Genomic DNA, 22135 nt, shown 5'->3' on the forward strand with positions numbered 1-22135 from the left:
AAGCAGGAGGATTGATGGAGCCCAGGAGTTTGAGGGCAGCTTCTGGTCCTGGTGCATTACTAGTCGGCAGATTTTTAACCACAGATTAAAATTTCCTTAATTAAGTTTATTCAGAATGGAGAAATAAGTTTCACCTCACTGGTTAGTTTCCTTCTATGCTACTATTTTTCTTCTGATGTGTGAAGACTATGTGTGCCTGTGGCGGTAGGTTTGCTCTGCTCTAACAAAAATATCACCAAGTGGATTAAACAATAGAAACTTATTCCCCATAATTCTGAAAGCTGGGGAATCCAAGATCAAAGGCGATGCTTAATCCCTCATGAGAAATGGTTGCAGCCATGCTGCCATCTGCTTGATTTGCAGGTGGCCACCTTATTGCTGTGCTCTGAGGTGGGGGTGGGGGAGGGAAGGAGAGGAGAGAGACTGTCTCTTTCCTGTCTTTTACTCCCATTCATGAGGACTCCATCCTCATAACATAGTCACCTCCCAGAGGCCTCACCACTTAATACTATTGCATTGGGGATTAGGCTTCTATATCTGAATTTGGGGGAGCATAGACATTTAGTCCTTAGTCCCTGCCCCCAGGATTTTCCTAACTAAATAAATGGCTGTTCTCTGGCCTTGCTCCATGCCTTAGAACATTTTAGGATTTTTCTGATGACTGGGGTAGGTCTAACTGGGAATTTCCTGATTCCATTGGCTGTGATTGAGCCCCATGCTAGCCTGGGAATGAGATGAATGTAGGACACAAAAGACACTGGCTTGTTAAAACAAGCAAACGATCACACATGTAGGGCAAGCTCAGCTTCTGGGGTGCCCAGAGCTGCTTCCAGTTTCTATCGGTAGCCTGTGTTCAGCATGCCCACCTCCTGGAGCATGCTGGAATAGGCCCAATGAGGCACCCTCCACTGTGTGCATGTCATGGCCCTGTTTGCATCCAGCATATACTCTGTCTAGATGTCTCATTACATAACACCGACATGCTGAGGAGCCCACAGAAGTGAGAACTCGCTTTAAATATCTCTCAGAGAGTCAGATGTGATGGCATTTGGACTCAGTCCCTTATCTGCCCCCATCCTCAGTGTAGAGTATGTGAGAACAGCTCACCCTGTGGATTCAGGCAGACATAGCTTCAGATCTCAGCTCTGCCACTTAGGGGCTATGTGACTGTACAGATAGGACCTAAGCCATTGTCTGAAACTGACACACGGAGACAACAAAACAAAATAATCTATCTCAAGGGATGTGGTGACAGCTTATGCAAAGGGCTGCTATGTGCTACAGTGGGCAGGTTAGCTCCCATCTCCCTTCCTCTCTTTCGAGCTTCCATCTCACTCAAAGGTGATGGCCTTGGACATTTGCCAAAGGAAGGTTTGGATAGCCTTCCAACTTGTTCATGTCATGGATTGAATCAGTGGGTAGCTGTACTTCATCTTGCTCCCCCAAATTGGGTGGGACACCTAGGATTGGGATTGGGTTATGTTAATGATGGGATAGAAGGGAGAGCAAGGAGTTCCCCAGTGTTCAGCTGTTGGGCAATGCAACTTATTTGTAGTACACCTAAGGGAGCCATGATTGCTAATGTTCTGGAGGGCAGATTCTTTTTTTCCACCTTCTTTTCAATCATAGAGCTATTTTGCTAACTTATGAGCTGTAATAGAATCAACTGTGAGGAATTTTATTTGTTGAGTTGACATGGGGGTCTCTGTCCTTTCATGATAAGCCACCAGGTACACCCCGCGGGAAGGAACAGTTTGTCACATTCCCCTCCAGGACTGCAGGAGGGTGGGCAGACTCCAGTTTTCTTCTGCAGACTTGCAATGCAGCAGGCAGTTGAAAGGATTCTGCTCACGCCAGGAGCTGGATTGTATTTTTCCAAACACATTAAGAATCTCAAGCAGCCAAAGCTGCTTAATGGGCCTGAAAGCATTTGATTAGTCCAAAAGGCTCTGCACCAGGCAGGTCGGGAGACATGGAGATCTTCAAATCCTGTGGGTCTGGCCCCCTTGGCTCTCTGTGGCTTCAGCAAGCTCCAGGGTGGCAGCCATGCTGACATCTGCTCAGCTTCCCAGAAATGTTTGTGGTGAGCTGAGCTCTGAGCAAGCACCATTCCAGGATGCACTGCAACCATCTCTCCACTTGGCTCAGGACCCCTGATCCAGACCTGGCCTCTGGCTCCCCTCGCACCTCCTTCCCCCTCCATCTCTCCATAACTCTTTCTCTGTCTCAACTTCCCTGTTACCCAGTGGATTTCCTGGGCTCTGGCCCCTTCTGTCTGGCCCCTCCTCCTTTTCTGGAGCAAATGGGGTTGGATGGCATCTCCTTTGGGACATTGTTCTCTTTAGAGCCAGTTAACCCGATGTCAGGAGTGTGGTCTTCCCATCATCATTTGATTCATCAATCAAAGGGCTTGATTGCCTATCATGGGAGGGTTTTGCAAGCCCCTCTGTCAGCTTTGAGGACCACCCGAAACTCTTGTGACAGTGTGGCTTCTCTGGGGGTACCACGTGGGAAAGCTGTGGAAACCTGTTGTTGGTTTCCCATTGCTGTGACAACATATGTGGGAAAATCAACTTAAAGGACTCTTGGTTTCAGAGATTTTAGTCCATAGTCACTTGACTCCGTTGTTTCTGAGCCTGAGATGCAGCAGAACATCACGGGGGAGAGTGCATGGTGAAGCAAAGCTGCTCACCTCATGGTGTCCAGGAAGAAGAGAGAGATGGTAAGAGGAAAGGGATAAAAATATACCCATCAAAGGCAGGCCTCCAATGACCGACTAGGCATCACCTCTCAACGTTTTTACCACCTTCCAAAAGTTTATTATTCTGTGAATCATCAATGGACTAATCTATTCATGAGGCCAGAGCCTTCATGATTCAGTCAACTCCCAAAGTCCTCACCTGCGAACACTGCTGCACTGGGCTCAGGACTTCAACATATGAGCTTTGGGGTAACATTTTTTTTTTTTTTTTTTTTTACAAACTGTAACAAGGCCCTTCTTTTGAGATGGTTCCCTGGGTTTCTTCCTCTCAAATATTCCCCATCGGCATCAGTAGTTGGTGCATCTGGTGTAGATTCTTGCTCTGCATAATCTGGGCACAATCTCCTCTCCCCACAGGACCTAGACTCCCTAGCCTCGCCGATCGCCTCTTGCCTTGTGAGAGCAGAAGGTGTTCCTTGTGGCATATCAGGCTCCCAGGAAGGAGGCGGAGTGGGGGTGATGGAATGAACCCAGGGTCCTCTGGCCCTGTAGGTTTGACCTGATTTGCTATGATTCAGCAAATCACCTACCTCTGACTCCCCAGATGCTCGGGTCCAAAACAGGGTGGGAAGTGAACTTAAAACTTGATTTTTTCTGATTCTTCTTTGGATCTTTGCATCAGTTAAAAAACAGGATCAGTGGGAGCAAGCCAACACACCACAGCCGGCTGATCACCAGAGCAGTGCTTATTTATGTTGCTAATTAAAAGGAAATTTCTTTCTGAAAGCTGCCTTGAGATTTTCTATAAGCACAAGAGTGTGAGCCAGGGTCAGAGCTATCTTTCAAAGAGAGGGAAGCAGTGCAGAAATGTTCATTGTAAATTGTGCCTTTTAGCCTAAACACTTATTAGAATTCATGACTGACCATTTAGACTCCACATGTTTGTTTTGGTGAAGTAAAGGAGATCTGATTGAATTTAATCTTATTTCTGTTAGATTTCGTTAGTGTAAGATTTGAAAAACAGACCTACCTTCATGCTAGTAAAGATTTGGGGGATTTTGCGTTTGTTTTAAACCACATGGAACACAGCCCAATATTTTGACACAAAGTGGTACTTAATGCAATGTAACTGGACTTTATTTCTGTTGCTCTTTGGGCTGATGAAGTCATGTTATCTCCCTGGGCTGTTTCTTCATCCGTTAAGACACTTGATGTAAGTAAAAATCCATTTTATAGTGACCTGAACTTTTTCTTATATAATTGAAAAGTCTAGACCATGGGTTTCAGGCAAGGCTCAATCAACCACATTGACTTTGTTATCATGGTTCCAATTTCTTTCAGCTCTCTCTTCTATCCCATCAGAGTCTTCCTAAGGGTGATTCAAGTATTCTAATATGCTGAGTGAAAATATTCTCATCATGTATATTTCTGTTTTTACAATGGAAGATAAAATATTTGGTCCTCAAAGTATTCATGCTATTTTAAAATCTAGTCATTGGAAAATGAATTGATAAGGATGGACCCAAACAAAATGAAACACCACTTTGTCATGATATAACCAGGCTAGACAGATGGACTGGACAAACCTGAGGTTTAGAAGGTGTAAACAGGTCTGTGAACAATTCCAGCCCAGACACCATCTCCTGGGATGATTTATTTAGCCATTGCACAGAGAAGTGACAAGCAAGGAGATTCTTGCTTGAGCAGAACCCTATTTTGAAGATAAAATTCATTTCCTTGTTTTTATTTGCCACATGACAGGATGTGTATTTGTGGTGTATATGTGGCACGTGAGTAATTGGTTCTAGTGTTGACAAGGATGCCACTGCTAGGGTCTTGTTCTATTATTCAGTTTAGGGCTGCACATGGCAGTTTTATGTCCCTTTTCAGCTTTTGTCAATACATTACTGTCTGGATCAGGAGGCTGAAATAGGAGGATCTCGAGTTCAAAGCCAGCCTCAGCAAAAAAGTGAGGTGCTAAGCAACTCAGTGAGACCCTGTCTCTAAATAAAATACAAAATAGGGCTGAGGATGTAGCTCAGTGGTCAAGTGCCCCTGAGTTCAATCTCTGGTTACCTCTTGCCCCCACAACCCCCAAATTACTCTTTTTAAAAAATTTCCACTCAGCTTTTAAAAGTTTAGTTTTATTGGTACATTATAATTATACATTAATAGTGAGATTCATTCTGCCATATTTGTACACGTACATAATATAATTGGTTCGATCTCATTCCTAACACCTTCTTATTTCCTCCCCTCATCTACTTGCTCCACTCTGCTGATCTCCATTTTATTATTGCTATTATTATTTGAATTAGTGTATGGTAATTATATACATAAATAGGATTCATTGTGGTATATTTGTACATGAACATATATTTTCTGGTGGAGTTTGTTCCCTGGTGCCTCCCTATGACCTCCCCTCCTCCCTGTTTCTCCATCCCCTTCCTCTACTTAGACCAGTGCATTACTTTCTCGAGTCTCTTTTAGAATATTGAAAGAAAAAAAAATTTCTGTTCAATGCTGGTGGGGGATGCAGAAGACTCCATGGTTCACGGTGCAGTGAGTGAAGTGGCCTCCAGATGGGATGTTGCCTTACGGCCCTCACTCCACACATAGCCCAGTAGCAAATGAAGAGTCAGCAAGTCACTCTCAGAGTGGGTTGGAGAGATCTGGCCTGAGGTCAGCCCTGTGGGCACCTGAGCTCCTTCTCACCCCAGGTGGAAGGTGCCCCTATACTTCCAAGACAGATATTGCCTTCACCTGGGAAACTCACAACTGAGCAGAGTGTGGGTCCAGGGGTGTGTGGGAAGGGGTTTAGGAGAGTAACAGGTCTTTGTGATCTGAAACACCAAGCCCATTAGGTGGTCCCCACTCCTGATTCAGGGTCTTATGCGGTATAAATGGTGCTAGAAGGCCCTGGCTCACCCCAGGATCCTGTCTCCTTCTGGGTTAATGAGCTTCCTCTCTGAAGTTAATGAGGTTTTCCTCGCTGAGACTGTAACATGTTGGTGTGAGGCATCCTCTCAGCTCATTAGTTTGGCTGCTGTGGGTTGCAAAGGCATGGAGCTGGGTGCTGCAGATGCCCCTCTGGGTATAAGACCAGGTGTTCCCCTAGAGGAGTGTGCAGTGGGGTGCTGATTGAGCACCTGAGGCATTACTGATTAGGGAAGTGTTGTGGGAGTGTGGGCAGGGGCAACTCTGGGTAGCAAGGCTCTGTTGGCCGTAGATCAAGAGCCAATATGTATTTCTTGCTTAGTGCCTGCTGGCACCCCGATTAAGCTACACAATAATCCCCTGACATAGGTTTGTAGGGGACTATCATTATTCCCATTTTACACCCAAGACAACTGAGGCTCAAGGTCACAGAACTTCCCAATCCTGAGCCAGCATTGACTCTTGGACCCCAGACTTGATCTTTCTGCCTTGGCTTCTTCCCAAGAGGTCAACTATTATACTGAAAGCCAAAGAAGAATTGAAGGAGTGCCAGGATCCCAGGAGTCTTCTGTTTCCAGGTCAGAGCTCAAGGCTTAGAACAATTGAGTGTGGTGCATTGTGGTCACAGCCTGTTAGCAGAGAGGGAGTGTTGCCCTCTGGGATATTGCCCTGGGATGATGCAATGTGGCTCTGACACCCCTGCTGTTCCAGCCCTCCAAGATCCTGCCACTGAGCTTAGGTGGCAATGACTGGGAAGTTTGGGGGCATCATACACTTCAAGCCAGGCTCTGACTGGCTGGGAAAAGAAAACAGGAAGGAGGCAGGGGTGGCCCTGGAATCTATTACAGCTCTGTGTCCACCTGCATTGGTGACGGGTGAGCATGTGCCAAGGACAGGGGCACATCATGGTTTCAGAGGTACCTCCAGTGCTGCATATCTCCCCTTGGTGGGTGGCAGATCCTACCCCCTAGATCCACCAGCCAGAGAGTGATGAGTAACAAGAGCAATCAGAACATGGACCCAGATTCTCAGTGGTGATTTTCCCAACAAGTTGAGCTCAAAGGAGAACATGAAAAATGTGGCTTAAACTCTTCTGTCACTCCAACTGAGTGTTTTTTCAAAAAGAAGAGCAAGCTTGAGATGTATTAGTCTGTATTGTGTCTGTTGTCAGGCGGTGGCAAGAAAAGTGGCTGTTTCAATTGAGATGGGTTTGGGTGGTTGTTTTTTCTTTGAATGAGTGAATCAAAGGAAATAGCACAGGTTGTGAGATTTTGGATTTATACTGTAAGTGAGGATTTTAAAGTAAGTGATGTTTAGTAGTTGGGTGGTGTGTCTTCATGATTGGCCAGAACTGCTGGCTGTGCTGGACTCCACTGGTTCTGGCTGCTTTAGCTGGATTAGTCTGTTCAGCTTGACTGGTCTGAGTCAGTTCTCTGTCACTATTACAAATACCTTAAATCATAAATTTCTAAAGAGAAAGGTTTGTTTTGACTCACTGGAGGTTCCAGTCCATGGTCAGTCGACTCCTTTGCTTTTGGGCCTGTGGTGAGGTAACACTTTCTTGGAGGGGAGTCTTGTGGCAGAGAAGGAAAAGAGAGAGAGAGAAGAAGAAGAAGAGACTGGGGTCCCACAGTCCTCTGTGAGAGCATGTCTCAAAACCTAAAACTCCCCTCTAGGTTCCTATCTCTTAAAGGTTCTACCACCTCACAGAAGGGCCTAGCTGAAGACTAAACCTTTAACACATGGGTCTTTGAGGAACATTTCAGATCCAAACTCTAGCATGGTCCTAAGAAATGAAATGCACTTTTGCTCTCTGGAACCTAAAGAAAAGAGTAACAAGCAAACAGACAGACACTGAGAAGGACAGACATGTTGCTGACCTGGTCCTGGCTTACGTGCAGTTCTGCCTCTCTCTGATGGCTTCAAGGCCTGGGAAGGACAGTAAAAGAGTCAGACCACCTTGGCTGCTGCCAAATGTCTTCCATTCCAGCAAGATCCACTAAGGACATATGATGGCCTCCTTGCAGGTCTCTTAGCTTAAAAAGTCACCATTTCAAAATTTTAGTGCAAGAAATCCTTTGGTCCCTTCCTCTCTTGCTCAATCACAATTTTTTATGATTCTTCAGCCTTTTAGAGGGGCTTGTCTAAGTTTCTTATCTCCCTGAGTAGAGAGTGATTGCCCAAATACCTAAAAAGGGGAAGTACATGCCTGACCTGTGCCTAGTCTAGAACTGTCCGTCACTTGTAATTGCTTACTGGAGTACTGAGCGCATTCAAGTGGAGGACTCCTCAGTGGTCACTGGGGACAGGCAGCATTTCCTATGCTGGTGTTGGCCAGTCATGTCACGTTATCTACCTCACCGTGTGTCATTGAGGGGAATACCTGGTTTGTTCAATAAGAAGAAAGTCCATGGTCCCAGCCTGAACTCAGTTGGTCACTATGGGCTTCTTTTTCTTCTCATTGTTCAGTTGGTCTTTTGGAATAAAAATTTCATTAAGAGGGCTGGGGATGTGGCTCAAGCGGTAGCGCGCTCGCCTGGCATGCGTGCGGCCCGGGTTCGATCCTCAGCACCACATACCAACAAAGATGTTGTGTCTGCCGAGAACTAAAAATAAATATTAAAAATTCTCTCTCTCTCTCTCTCTCTCTCTCTCTCTCTCTCTCTCTCTCTCTCTCTCTCTCCTCTCTAAAAAAAAAAAAAATTTCATTAAGAAATATTTGGTGACCTGGTCCTGGCTTGTGTATATTTTAATCTGTCCAGGCTTGTCATGGACAAAACGTCATGGACTCCTCCTGGCTTATAAACAACAAGGAATTTATTTTTCACCTTCTGTAGGCTGGAAGTTCCAGGTCAACATGTAGCAGATTCTGTGTTTGGGGAAGGCCTGCGTCCTTCTCCCTAGGGGGCTGACTTTTTATGATGTCTTTACATGGTAAAAGAAGTGAAGGAATTCTCTATGGCTTCTTCCTTTTGCTTGTTTGTTTTTTGTAGAGCTGGGGATTAAACCCAGGGCCATTTGCATGCTAGACTAGTGCTCTAACACCAAGTTTCATGCCTAGCCCAGGGGTCTCTTTTGTAAAGGCACTAATCTCACTTGTGAAGGCCCCACCCTCATGACCTAATCACCCCTCAAAGTCCCTATGCCCTAAAACCATCACTTTGTGATTCAGGATTTCAGTAGATGAATTTAGAGTGGACAGTAACATTCAGTCCCCAGCAGCATACAGAAAGGTAAAAAGATTGACATGATGAATAGCTAGGTACCTGTAACCTGCTTAAGGTAGGGAATGTTACTGTTTGATCATGAATTACGGGGTAACAAATTATGTCAAAACTCAGTGGTATAGAACTGTAAACATTATCTCAGACACTGAGTCTGTAGGTCAGGAATGTGGAAGCAGCTTAACTGGGTGGTTGTAGCTGGGCCACATTGTGGACAGAGCTGCAGGCCTCTGCAGGCTTGGCTAGGGTAGGATGGGTCCACTTCTGAGATCTCCTTCACAAGCTGTCAGCAGAAGTATTGGTTCTTTGTCAGTGGACTTCTCCATGGGGCTGCTTGAGAGTCCTCACAACATGGCTGCTGGCTTCCCCAGACTGTGTGATCCCAAAGTACATCAGGAGGAAGCCACAGTGCCTTTTGTGACTGCTGTCATTAATCACACTGTCACTTCTGTTTTCTTTTAGTCACTAGAAGTAAGTCACTAAGTCCAGTCCCCAAGGAAGAGGGAATCAGGCTCCACGTTTTGAAGAGCATGTTAAAGAATTTATGGACATAGTTTAAAGCATCACAGTGAGCAATATCGTGGGATCCCCTCCCTGGTTGCATCTTGTCTCCCACACTCGTAAACACTGTTTGAGTCTGGTGCTTGTCTGTCATTTACTCCATTTGTCAATATACCTGTGCCTGGTAGATTTGCATTTTGTCTTTAAATATTATATAAAGGACATCAAATGGTAGGGTTTTCTCCCCGTGTAGCTTGTCTTCTTTGCTTTTAACATTACATTTGTGAGATTCATCCACATGAAAGCAGGTAGTTGTCATTCACACATTTTCAGTGCTGTATAGGGATATAATATTCTGTCCATTCTCCATTGACGGATACTTAGATGGTTTCCACTTTCTTGCTATTACCAGCAAGGCTGTCATGAAGACTTCAGTGTGTGTCACTTTGTGAACATGAGCCAGATTTCTCTGGAGTATTTAGCAAGGATTGGAGTTGCTGTGGGATAGAGGAAGTGAATCTTAAAATTTACTAGAAGCAGTCAAATTGCCTCCCAAAGTGGGTGAGTGTACGTACTAATGAGCCTTCCCACCAGTCATATATGAGTTTCCTCTTTGCCTTTTCCTTGACAACACTTGGTATTGTCAAATGTTTTTAATGTTTGTCAGTCCAATGAAAGTGTTATCCACATGAGGTCTTAATTTGCATTTCTCTGCCTGCCAATAAGGCTGAGCATCTTTTCATATATACATATGAATGTATTTCTATATCTCGTATGTTTATTATCCTATGAATTACTAGTCATATCTTTTCCAACTTTTTGTTTCTATTTTCTTATTGATCATTCTATTCCTTTGTTGGGTTTATTTATTATAAGTATCTTTTCCTTTTCTTCCTTCATACATAGTATATAGCTAAGAAAGAATGTTGACTTTGGGGGCACACTTCCAGGATTAAATTCTAGCTCTGGCACTTCCTGTGTGGTCTCAGGTGCACTGCTTAATATTTGCCTCAGTTTTTTTTTTTCATCTGTGAAATGGGGATGGCAACAATGCTCTTTATGCACAGTGGAGCTGAAAGGACTAAGTTTATATCTGTGAAATAGTGCCTTATTTTATTTTCTGCAATGGTTATGGAATAACACAGACCCAGTAACTTATAAACAATAGAGGTTTATTGGGCTCACCATTCTGGTGTCTGGGAAGTTCAATATCAAAGTATCATCATCTGCCAAAGACCTTTGTGCTGCATCACCCCATGATGGGAGGTAAAAATGTGAGAGAGGGAGAGAGAGAAGGGGGCCAAATATCCTTTTGTCAGGAACACACTCCGGTGATACCTAACCCCCCACCCCACATAACAGCATTAAAGCTCCCACTGCTCGATACTGTTGCAAGGGGATTAGGTTTCCAACAAAGAATTGTGGGGGACACATTCAGAACTCTAGCAAACAGCGTGCCTGTCAGATTGAGCACGATATGGAATCAGTAAACCCTGCTGCACATGTCCCTTTACGGTCACATGGGACTCTGTGTGTGCAGGGATGGTCACCTTGTCCAGAGCCCGAGTGAGAGCTGTGTCCTCATTTGATAAGATTGGCAGGCCTTGCTTCTCTCTGGCTCTCAGCCTTCTGGGCAGCCCTCCCTTCAATCCCTGAGCTTGCCTGAATAGAAAACGAAATCCCAGCCTCCCTCCAGGGGACGCCTGGGAATTGGAAAGCATCAGACTCCTTGCAGCAAAAATAGAAGCCTCATTTGCTTTGGAGAGAATAATAAAAAGAAGGACAGCCAGGCAGAGGCAGCTGGGGGCTTGTGTAAACCGTCCCCTAGTCCTTCATTCCTTGGGGTCAGACAAGGACATGGTCAAGCCTTAATGAAAACCACCCCTTTCCTTTCATCCTAGCTTCCTGCTGGCATCCTTCTTGGTCCTGTGACATGGACAGTTTTGGCACTAAGTTCTAGTTTTTAATACCTCAGTGTTGCACTGCCCTCTCGCAGAAAACAAGAATGGCTTAATATGAAGGATCATTGGAGAAATATGTCTGAGATTATAAGGCAACTATTTCTGCCAAGAAGGGTACAGGGAACTGTGTTTCTGTCTCTCTAATGCCACAGGCTGCACAAGAGCAGACTCAGTGAAGATTTCGTTGCTTGAAATGTCTGCTTTGTGCAATATCATGCTGTTTTGAGGATGATAGCTTTTTAGTAGATTTTGAGAGCATTTAATGTGATGCTACTGATTTTTATATGTCAAAGTATCCTGCACAGAACACTTTTTTTTAATTTTAACTCCTACCTTAACAAATCAGCTCAACAATGCTGTAATGGAAGTCCTAGGTTTTCAGTCATGTGTATCATTCTGAGAAATGTGTTGAATGCAAGTTTGTAATTGTGTGTACACGTCATAGAGTATACTTACACAAACCAAGATGGCTGCCACTAGGCAATATAATCTTATGTGACCTATATGTGGCCCCTCATTGACTGAAATGTCATTATATGGTTCATGACAGTGCTTAGGAAACCCTAAAGAGTATTTTATGTAAAAGCAAATATAGGAAAGGTGATAAAATTAGAAACTTAAACATTGGTTTAGAACACATTTCTGAACTCTAAAATCCAGTTTTGTTTTAGAGAAAAATTTCCAAGTTTTGGAACAGATTAAATTACTCCACATCTGTATCCTCAACTCTACCTTTAGTGTGGCTTCCTTGGTCCCATGAAAGGAAATAGTCACCTTGAAAGAATTAGTCCCCACTTAGGGAAAGCAGCACCCCTAAAATCTTCATATTCAAATCTGAAGCAGGAAGTGAGGGTCTGGTGGCACAGTGTCATTCATACAACATGTCCTGTCACCTCCAGATTTTTTTCCAAGAATGGAGCTTTCTGACCATTTTAATGATAGCAGTTTGTGTAGTATTCTGGTGTGTTTTAGCAGCCAGGAGCCACCTGCCCAAACAGGCAATTGTTCTTGAGACTTTGAGACCATTGAAGGCTAACTTCAAATCCAGCTTGTTCCCAAAGCATCTCAAAGTTTGAGTTTTTTATTCTGAAGATGTAGCTTCTTTCCCAGAAGGAGAAAAATAATACATGCTTGAAATTATAAATGGAGCTATTAACATTTGAGTACTTTACTTTGTAGCCAGCTTAGGGACTTAGTTATTCAGAATTTTAAAATTTTACTTGTCAACAGCACTTTCATTTATACTCAAGCTGGGTCATCCCCAGTTTTGCTGCTACCCACCTCCAACCCCCTTCCCACTGCCTGTGAGCCCCTGGAGCCCCTGTCTGAGCCCAGCCCCCTTTTCCCTCACTGAAACTCATCTGTGGCCTGTTCCTAAAGTGGTTCCATGGTGCCTCTTTCTCTGTCCTGGAAGGACACCCTCTCCCCACCCAAGCACTGTCCCTGTGTGTCCCATCAGAAGGTGGAGACCCCCGTCTCCAAGTCCCTAATAATCAACATGTATCCTGGCCTGGGAAAGCAGCCTTTTTCCCCTCTGAATTCCCCTCGTAGGTGACTTGTGGTTCCAGCCACAACTGTGAGTACACTGGGCTATCTCACTGCACCCTCTTGGGGCAGCTTGATTGGCTGCAATACCAGGTCCCAGGAGACCTTCTTGTGCCAAAGCTTACCTATTAGATACCGACTTCTGTTAGTTGTCCACTTCCTCTAGGAAGCAGCACAATGCAGGTGAGTGTATGGCAGCCTGGGCTGGCCCATGAAAGCCATGCAAGCATTCAATCTCTCCCCATGCAGTGGTGCTGCCAGTCCTACACACATCTGGCTTTGGGTGCTAGCTATAACCACCAGATGGTACCTGGAAGAGCCAAAGCAGAGTAGGCTTCAGCATTCTGCTCTGCTTTTGGTGCAATTTGATACCTCTCCATCATTCTGGCTGTGCTGCTCTGCAGGGATCATTTCTGAGCCTATCACAGGGCCCTTGCTCAGTGTGGCCAGAATGTCCTGTTAGCAAGTGTTTTAGGGGTTATTATACCTTACCACCTTCGCTGGTTCTTTATCTCAGGCACTGTGTGCCCAGCACCTGATCTCTTTTTTTTTTTTTTTTTTTTTTTTTTTTTTTAGAGAGAGAGAGAGAGAGAGAGAGAATTTTTAATAATTATTTTTTAGTTATCGGCGGACACAACATCTTTGTTGGTATGTGGTGCTGAGGATCGAACCCGGGCCGCACGCATGCCAGGCGAGCGCGCTACCGCTTGAGCCACATCCCCAGCCCCAACACCTGATCTCTTTACAGAGTTCAGGGTTGCCCATTTAACCCAAGGAAACTAAACTCTAACTCTGGGGTCAGTGGGAGGAAGAAATGAGAGTAGAGGCAGTCTGGTTGGTCCCCTTGCCACTCTTGAGTGTGATTCCACTGCTCCTGGGTAAGATCAGGACTGACTCCACCCAGTTCCTACCTTTGTGTTGGGCAGTTGGGCACCCATGTCTCCTATCTCTCCTGCTCCTTACTCCTAAGTGCCTTCCAGGGACACTCTCCAGATCTGGGAGTTTGTAAAATTGTAACTATGGCTTTAATTTTGCTAAGAATTTTTTTTTAAAGACTTGTTCTGAACCCAGTCCCCTGACCCTGGACTTGACTGTGCTCTGGGACCTGTGATCATTTTGGATGGGAATTTATGTGAGCTGCTCTATCTGGGGAGGTCCTTTGATGTTCTCGTAGATTGAGTGGTTTCCTTGCTCTGGCCCCCTCCCCAAGCACTGGTGCCCCTGAGGGCCTTGAGGATATTTTCTGGATCTGGGACCTTCCTCCCTGACTTAGCAATCAAAGGCATCAGCAAATTTGGACCCCTCCACTCTAAGGAATATTTAGCATTTCTATTTACCTCTAGAGTGCCTAGAAACACAGCATTTCAAAGGCTGTGTTTGATTACAGATCTATTTTTTTTGCCAGAAATTTGCATATCGAATAATACAGAAACTGATGATGGCAGTTGAAGTGGTGTCCTGTGGGAAAATTAATCAGTCCTGAAACCTAGTGCCAACTGCCACAGCAGCAATCTTTGAGAGGGAACTGCACCTCGTGGGTGGTATTTGAAGTCAGGCAGCTGAGGACTGTGGATTGAAGTGCTCTCTGTGTCTGAGTTCTGCTGTGGACTCAGAGTCATGGACAAGACTATGTTTGCTTCTGGGCTGGTTCCCAGGGTGGGGGGCTCAGGGAGCCCAGGCATCCTGGAGATCCAGTCATTCTCATGGGAAAAGAGAGATCCTGTGGCTTGTATTGCATGACCCTGCCGAGAAGCTGGGCTGTAAGATGCACCCCTTCCTCCTCTCACCCCCTGCACCAAATAAAACCCCAAACCTATGAATGAGCAGATAGCTTGGAGAGAAGAGTGTTTTAATCTTGTGTTTCCACTCTGGAGATTGCAAAGGATTAGGAGATTATTCAAAAAATGACTTTAAATTCCTAGAAAAAGAGTAGACTCTGGCATTTCTGTCTAATTACAAATGGCCAAGAGGGACTGGGGACTTGGCCTGGCCCTCACTGCTTTCCAAAGAGGAAGAAAGGCAATGGAGAAAGGTGTATGGCAGTTGTAGGAATAGCTAGACCATGAAGAAGAGCTCAGGTGATCCAAGCGAACCATGTTGTAATCTTTGTATTCCATCCACTGGGAATGAGCTGAAATGTGCCTGGCTGTCTGGTGACTCAGAGTCAGTTGGAGAGATGACAGCTGACCCCCAATGGACCTTCCTGGGTCTCATGACCTTGTGGGACATGTCTTTAAGGTGAACCATCTGTCCAAAGACACAGGTCATTCAAATAACAAAACTCCACTTTAGCCATTGCAAACACGGGGTCCTGGATCGGGAGGGGACAGGGCACTGCTGCACAGGGAAGAAAATTAGCATTTTTCTGTAGAGAAACTGATAAGTGGTACTGGGTCCAAGTGGTAGGTGACCTTGCATTTGAGTTAAAATGCTGCTGGGAAATAAGAGAAGATAAACATGAAAAGAATGCAAATGAATTGCAGCGGACAGGAGCCCAGAGACCTGACTTCTCCACCATCCACCAGAGATGGTTGTGTGATGCCTATAAATAGACACTTAAAAACCAATTCTAAATTGAGTTCAGATGTGGGCCTGTTTCCTCGTATGGAAGTGTTTATGTAAGGTACAGCACGCTGCCCTTGCTCCGGAGGGGTTTGATGATTCTGTGCCTTTGTTGGGAATCCGAGTGGAGCATGTGGGGGATGCTCGGAAACAGATGAATGAGACTGTCCTTTCAGGGGACCTGCAGACTCAGGGGAGACCCAGGGAGAGCTGTGCCGGCTCCCTCCAGGGAAGGAGGCAATGGGCAGGCCTTCCCTGGCAGAGGAGGTATCCTCAAACAGGTTCTGAGAGTCTCCAAGGTGCTTCTGGGCCAGGAACCAGTGGGAGCAGAGTAGGTGCAGGGCATCACATGGCAAAAGACAGGAAGAACACTTTGGTGTTTTCTGGTTTCTCTTCCTCCTCTTAAAAAGCTACTACGATTCAACCATGGGGTTGCTTGCCATCCTGATGACCTTATCTAATCCTCTGAATGACATAGTGAAATTAAGTTTCCACCCCCTTCATATATCACAGTAGGGTTTAAATTCCAACATGAATTCAGAGGGGACAAACCATACGCAAAACATCCACTGACTGCTCTATTTGGGTCATAGAGCTAACTTGTAACTGAGTGAGGACCCAAGGCCCCATCTCCTGACAGCCAGTGAAGTGTCTCGTGACTAGATGTAACATTTAGTTCATGCACTAACCCAGAAATTACTTAATTCTGGAGATCCTCAGATGGTGAGCTTTGGGGGAGAAGGAGAAATATTTGATGCAAATGTGATCCCAAGCGGTATTCCAGAGTTTCACCTCCCCAGCCACCTTTGAAATCATTCTTATTTTCCATGCTTTATGCAAGATGGAACTGAGGCACGCTGCAAGAGGCTGCAGAGGGCTTTGTTAATGCTCACACAGGAAGCAAGTGGCCCACACTGCCTGAGTTTGGAAAGCCTGTGTGTGGTTGAAATGCCTTACCTGTGATGTTCGCTTGGGTGGGAGAAAGAAGCCTTCTTTCAAAGGGCCAGAATCTGTGAAGCTCAGAGGCACAGATATTGAAGGGCAATTTATGTATAATAGCCTTGGAAAGAAACCAAACGGCTATGTGAATGTCAAGTTACCTCTGAATAAAAGCCAGCAGATTAACCATTTTGCAGTTCTCTTTTAACAGGTGACTTAGTCAAAATGGAAATCTCCTCAGCCTTCTAAGGGATATCCTGTCATATCCTGTCAGTTTCCTTTATATCTGGACCAGCGGCATCTGTACAGGGCCAGTTTGGAGTGGAGGAAGTTCCCTAATTAAAACCCACTGCTAGAAATGTCTGCCCAGGGAACCGAGAGCAGCCATCTGGCTTTGTTAGCAAAGTGATAACACCAAGTCCAGATTAGATTTTTGTGAAGTAGAAACGATTGCAGAGCAGGTTGCCAATAGCAAGACCCTGTTTCTTCCCCCCAACGAATGATGCCATCCCCTGTGACGTTAGACCCTAAGAATAGATTGAAGGTGAACTGTGCAACCAGCACATCTGCTCATGAAGATCTCAGCCCTGTGCTTTCCAATTGAGCAGGCTCCAGGAAGGAGGGGTATTTTGCTCTTGTTTTGAAAGGGACAAAGAAAATTCAAGACGCTTTATAACTCAATCTGACATTAGCAAAATGGGAGGGAGAAGAGGAGTTTAGGACAAATGAGGCCGTCTCCTTCTGTCCCACCCCAGGTATCTTTCCCTTGAGTCTTTATTGCCCTCATCACAAAATCCTGATCCACCCAAGGTCTGACTTTGAACCCCTCCAGGCTATATGGCTTCCTCTTCAGCTTTCATCTGAAAAGCTTTCTCTATTTAAGGGACGTGTGAGACCTGGTGGCCTCTTTCCAGTTCTCTTTTGAAACCATCTTTCCCAGGAAGAAGGGTGGACTGAGACCCTGGACAAGGGAAGTGAGGGTCTTCCTTTCTCTTTCCTTTAGTTACTTGTCATTCTCCTCCAACCCCCACATGCATGTCAGCTTTCTCTGAAAGTGTCTCAAAACACGGGTTCTGCAAACCACTGGGGTCAAGCTTTGTTGTGGGAAGATACATATTCATGAAGGCTTTGAGGCGCTTCATTAATATGCGGGTAGGGTAGTCTCTCCTTCCAGAATGGTACACAAGCCATCGCTTTATTTGCCCAACATGTTGTTCTTAAGGCAATAATTATGTGATGAAATGACTAAAGAAACATTTTAATTATTTGTTTAGGGTAATTTCTGATCATCTCATTAGAATTATAATTTGTTCACTTTTATAGGTGATTCAGAGCTCCTCACTCATTTAAATTTTCATACTTGAAGGAACTCTATATAAGCACCTGTGTCATTTCTGAAACCTAAGTAATTTCCTCTATTTCATTCTGCTTTGTTCCAGAAAGATTTGATCACCAGGAGGTTTTCCGGGACATTATCAAACCAGTCGTTTTCGGTAAGAAACACGAGTGAGCTTTTTACTTGGAGTGAGCTTTTGCTTCTGACACGTGAGGAATGGAATCGCTTCACTAGCAGGATGCCACACTGCAAATGGAACCCGGCAATTGTCATGGTTCTTTGTTTCCGGGAACTGTGTGTGTGTGATTGAGTGTTCATCTTATCACTCGGAGTTTGAAGCTGGGGTTTGATTCCCACCCAAGGAGTGGATGAATGCTGGAATTCTCATTGGCCACTTATTTTCCCTGGAGCTGACACCTTTCCCCACACCCAGAACAACAGCAACTTATACTCACCCCATTCATTCCCCACACCCGCCCTGGGCTTTTCTTTAAATCAGTGTCCTCAATGGGCTCAATCATTAATTTGTGTGATCCTAACCCAGATTCCCATTTACATTGTAAGTAGATACCAACAACAGACACCACTTGAAAACTTTTGCTATGTAAATGTGGGCACTCATTACAGGTTGAGCATCTCTTATCCAAAATCTGAAATCCAAAATAATTCAGAATAGATACTTTTGAGCACTATCATGAGAAGTTATGTTATTTAATCCCCAATCCTAAATACTCTGAAATATGAAATGTTTTCTGGGTCCAAAGCATTTTGGATGAAGGCTATTCAACCTGTAGCCTACTTTGAAAAGTCAAACACTATGAAGTATTAAGAAGCTAAATATAAGAGGTTTAATTTGGATCAAAAAGAGGCCTCAGCTTGCTGGGGATGAAGGGTGGCTCTGAGTTGCTGTTGCCCTGTGAGTAAAGCTGTATTACCGTCCTGATCACAGCCACAGTCAGCACTTGGCTTATTCTTATTCCGCAGGATCTATAGAGCACAGCCAAGGTGCTAGCTGAATGCTCAGCAAGGGGAGACTTGGAGGGGATGGGTTCTGGGTAGAAGCTGAATTGGCTCTTCTTCCAGGGCCAGAGGCACAGCAGGTGGGTTGGTTGTAGGGAAGCTGGTGTGTGGGTTGACTTGTGTTTGGAGAGCGGTTAGCAGAGGAGAAAGTTATTAGAGACCAAGAGGCTGCAGCAGTCTTGGTCTCTGTGTCCTGATGCCAAGAGCTGGTCAGAGCCTAGGATGGGTTTTGTGGGTTCTTATGGATTCATCTGCTGGGCTTGGATGGGTTCACCATCCATAGTCATACATAGGGTAGTGATGGCTTTGGGATTCACAAAGGAGAGGAAAACTTTGGGTGTCCCAGGGAAAGCTCTGTGCTTCTTCTGATAGAGATGAAGACTACCACCAGGGGCAAGACCAGGATTCTGGAACTTTAAGAACTGGGTTCAGAACTGCTCTTTTACCTCTAGGGTAGCAGGAGCCCATAGGTCTTGCTTTTGGAAGCAAGCTAAACCTATTTTTGTTTGTTTTATAAAGCAGGCAGCTTAATTTAATCCAGTGTCTATTTTATGTCTAGGTGGCCACTCATAATCCCTGTGCTGCCCATGGGTAGGAATTCCCTTGCATCAAACTGGGGAGCCTTCTTGTCACAGATGCCCTGGATAGTAGGTTCTGTGTGAATCTTGTCTGGAGCACACTCATAAGGCACTTAATAGTTGTAGAGCAATCAGCTCCTGTCCAAGGAAACAGAGTGTGAAACTTCAGAGGAGTTGCCTGGTTTCCAATGGGTCTGGGCTGTTTTGAACTTTTCCTGTTATTGGTTTTTAAAGTTTGTGGATTTACTTTTGTCCTCACCACAGGCGTATTCAGTTCCCTTTGATTCTCTATTTAGAGTTGCGAACACACTGCAGTTTTAACTTCATCAGATACATCAACAAATCTCAGCTCTGAAAATGCCAAAGAATTTGAGTGGATTCTGTCAAGGGAGAAGATTTTGTTTGTCACACAGTGAGGGCAGCTTGTGAAGGAAGGAGATGTTACTTGTGGGGAAGCAGTCTCACCAATTACAGTGAAGTCCTGCACTGCTGGGAGCATGGGGGTCAAACCCATAGCCCAACTTTTCCACCCTCTATGAACTTTCCACTATGAAATTGGCCTCTTGAATTTTTCCTTAATGAACTGAGATGCCATTGCATTCTGATGGAGCCATGGGAAGTTCAATTTGTACCTCTAAGGAATAAGTTTTCTTTCTTTCTTCCTTTTTTTTTTTCTGCCCCTGAGCCTGAAATACTAATAAAGGATCAAAATCAGTTGGAATAGACCAGACACTGTGCTCTCTTCCTGATTGCTCTCACCCATCTGCAGTGTAATAGGCCCATCATTTAAGTGAATATGCTTATCACAATTCTCTACAGCTTCCCTGCAGAAAAGCATATTCCTTCTTGAAAAGAAAAGTGGCAATGAAATGGATATTTTAAAATGTCAATTATGCCAGAATGAATCTCTGTGAGGAGATCTGCAAAGAGAAGAAAAGGCCTGGGTTTATTTATTTTTCTACTGCAAACGGAATTATTCCGTAACCATTCTGTAACTTCAGAATACTAATACTCACCGAGTGCCTGATGTCTTCTCAAGAAATAATCTTATGAATATACTTCCACCTACATGAAAAGTTAGAGGATCTTTTCTATTTTTTTAATAATTGAATTCTATATCTCATTATTTTATGTATCAGTCCTATTAGCTCTGGTCTGTAAAATGTGAATAGTGAACTATATAAATTCAGTCATTATCTTAAAAGGAATGATGGAAAGACTAACTGTGTTTAAATCATGGCAAAACTCAGAAAATATATGAAGTGAGAGGTTGTGGCATTCCTGAAGTTGCTGACTGATGTGATATCATCATGTTCCTACCCCAGTACAGACACATATAAATGCTGTGTGAAATCCAGCCAAAATGTTTTAAAAAATATAAGATCCAAAGAAAAGCACAGAAATTCCCAGCTACTATGCCAAGAGAAAACACAGAGCCAGAGCACTGAGGGAGGAAGATATAAGACCAGGGCAGTGGGCTTCCTGATGAAGGGCAATGATGATTAAGACTGTGTGATATTTGAGTATATGTAGCCAGGGGGACAGGTAGGAAAAGGTAGTGGCTTAAGGTGTCATATGTATGGGAATCTGGATGTAGCAGACATGTATAATTGACCAGGTGGGAAATGATACATAACAACTAAATGACCACATGAGAGAAGATAAAATGAAATAAAATGAAATCCCTGCTTCACAGCATATGTACATACAATGCTCAGAGAATTGTAGACCTAAATGTAAAAAGCAAAATGTTAAAACACACAGAAGATATTTCCTGTATGTTGTATGCTATAGGAAAAACTAAAGTGTGTGCTGTCTCTCTCTCTCTCTCTCTCTCTCTCTCTCTCACACACACACACACACACACACACACACACACACACACACCACACAGTATAAAAGAAAAGACCAATTAATTAAATAGCAGTATTAGAAACTTTTTAAAAATAAATACAAACAGGAATAAATATTCATAATGGAGATTTATTATAAGATATGGTATACTGGCTGTGTAAAGAATTCTTTCAAATCAGTATGAAGATAACAGCGTTTTTAAAAATGGGCAAATTATATAAAGAGAAGGAGGAGTGGGGGAGAGGAGGGGAAGGAGAAGCAGAAGAGGAGAGGGAGAAGGAGAGACTAAAATGGCTAATAGCCAAATGCACTATGCCTCACTTCTAATCAGGGAACTGCCACTTAGCAATGAGATACCATTCACATCTATACATTAGCAAATAATTGTTCTCCAAAGAGGAGTATTTCATAAGGTGGAAATGTGAGTTCCCCATGACTTAACAATTTCATTTATGTTAGTCAGATTTCCATCACTGTGACAAATACCCCAAATAAGTCAATTTATATGGAGGGAAGGTTAATATTGCCCACAGTTTCAGAGGTTTCAGTCCATGGTCGCTTGGCCCTGTTGCTTTTGGGCCTGTGGAGTCACTACATCACGGGGGAGGGGGGTGTGGCAGAGCAGGTAGCTCACCCATGGCAGCTGGGAGGCAAAGAGAGGGAGGAAGGGGCACGGGTCCTGATATCCCCTTCTAGTGCACATCCTCAGTCACCTAACTACCTACCACTAGGCCCTACATCCTAATGGTTCCATTAACTCCCAGTAGTGCCACAGGCTGGTGACTGTTCAGCATATGGGCCTCTGGGGACACTTAAGACAGAAACCATACCACCACTCATGAGTGTACATGCCTTAGCTGGCCATGAAATGGATTTGGTGGTCTATTAATCATCTCCAGTATAGGATCTACCTATCTTAGGATAGATCAATCTATCTTAGGATTAATCTACCAGCTACTTGTCTATCAACAGATTTA

General features: G+C 44.3%; 1 protein-coding gene across 1 annotated transcript in view; it reads left to right on the plus strand.

Moving 5' to 3' along the window:
• Window positions 1–22135, plus strand: part of APBA2 (amyloid beta precursor protein binding family A member 2) — a 260706-nt gene that overhangs the window by 113396 nt on the left and 125175 nt on the right. The window contains exon 4 of the mRNA XM_081291943.1: window positions 17810–17863. The gene's annotated coding sequence lies outside the window, so the exon portion shown is untranslated. The remainder of the gene's footprint in view (window positions 1–17809; window positions 17864–22135) is intronic.

The sequence above is a fragment of the Spermophilus citellus genome, assembly GCF_964194105.1.
Source record: "Spermophilus citellus genome assembly, chromosome: 4".
Taxonomy (NCBI): domain Eukaryota; kingdom Metazoa; phylum Chordata; class Mammalia; order Rodentia; family Sciuridae; genus Spermophilus; species Spermophilus citellus.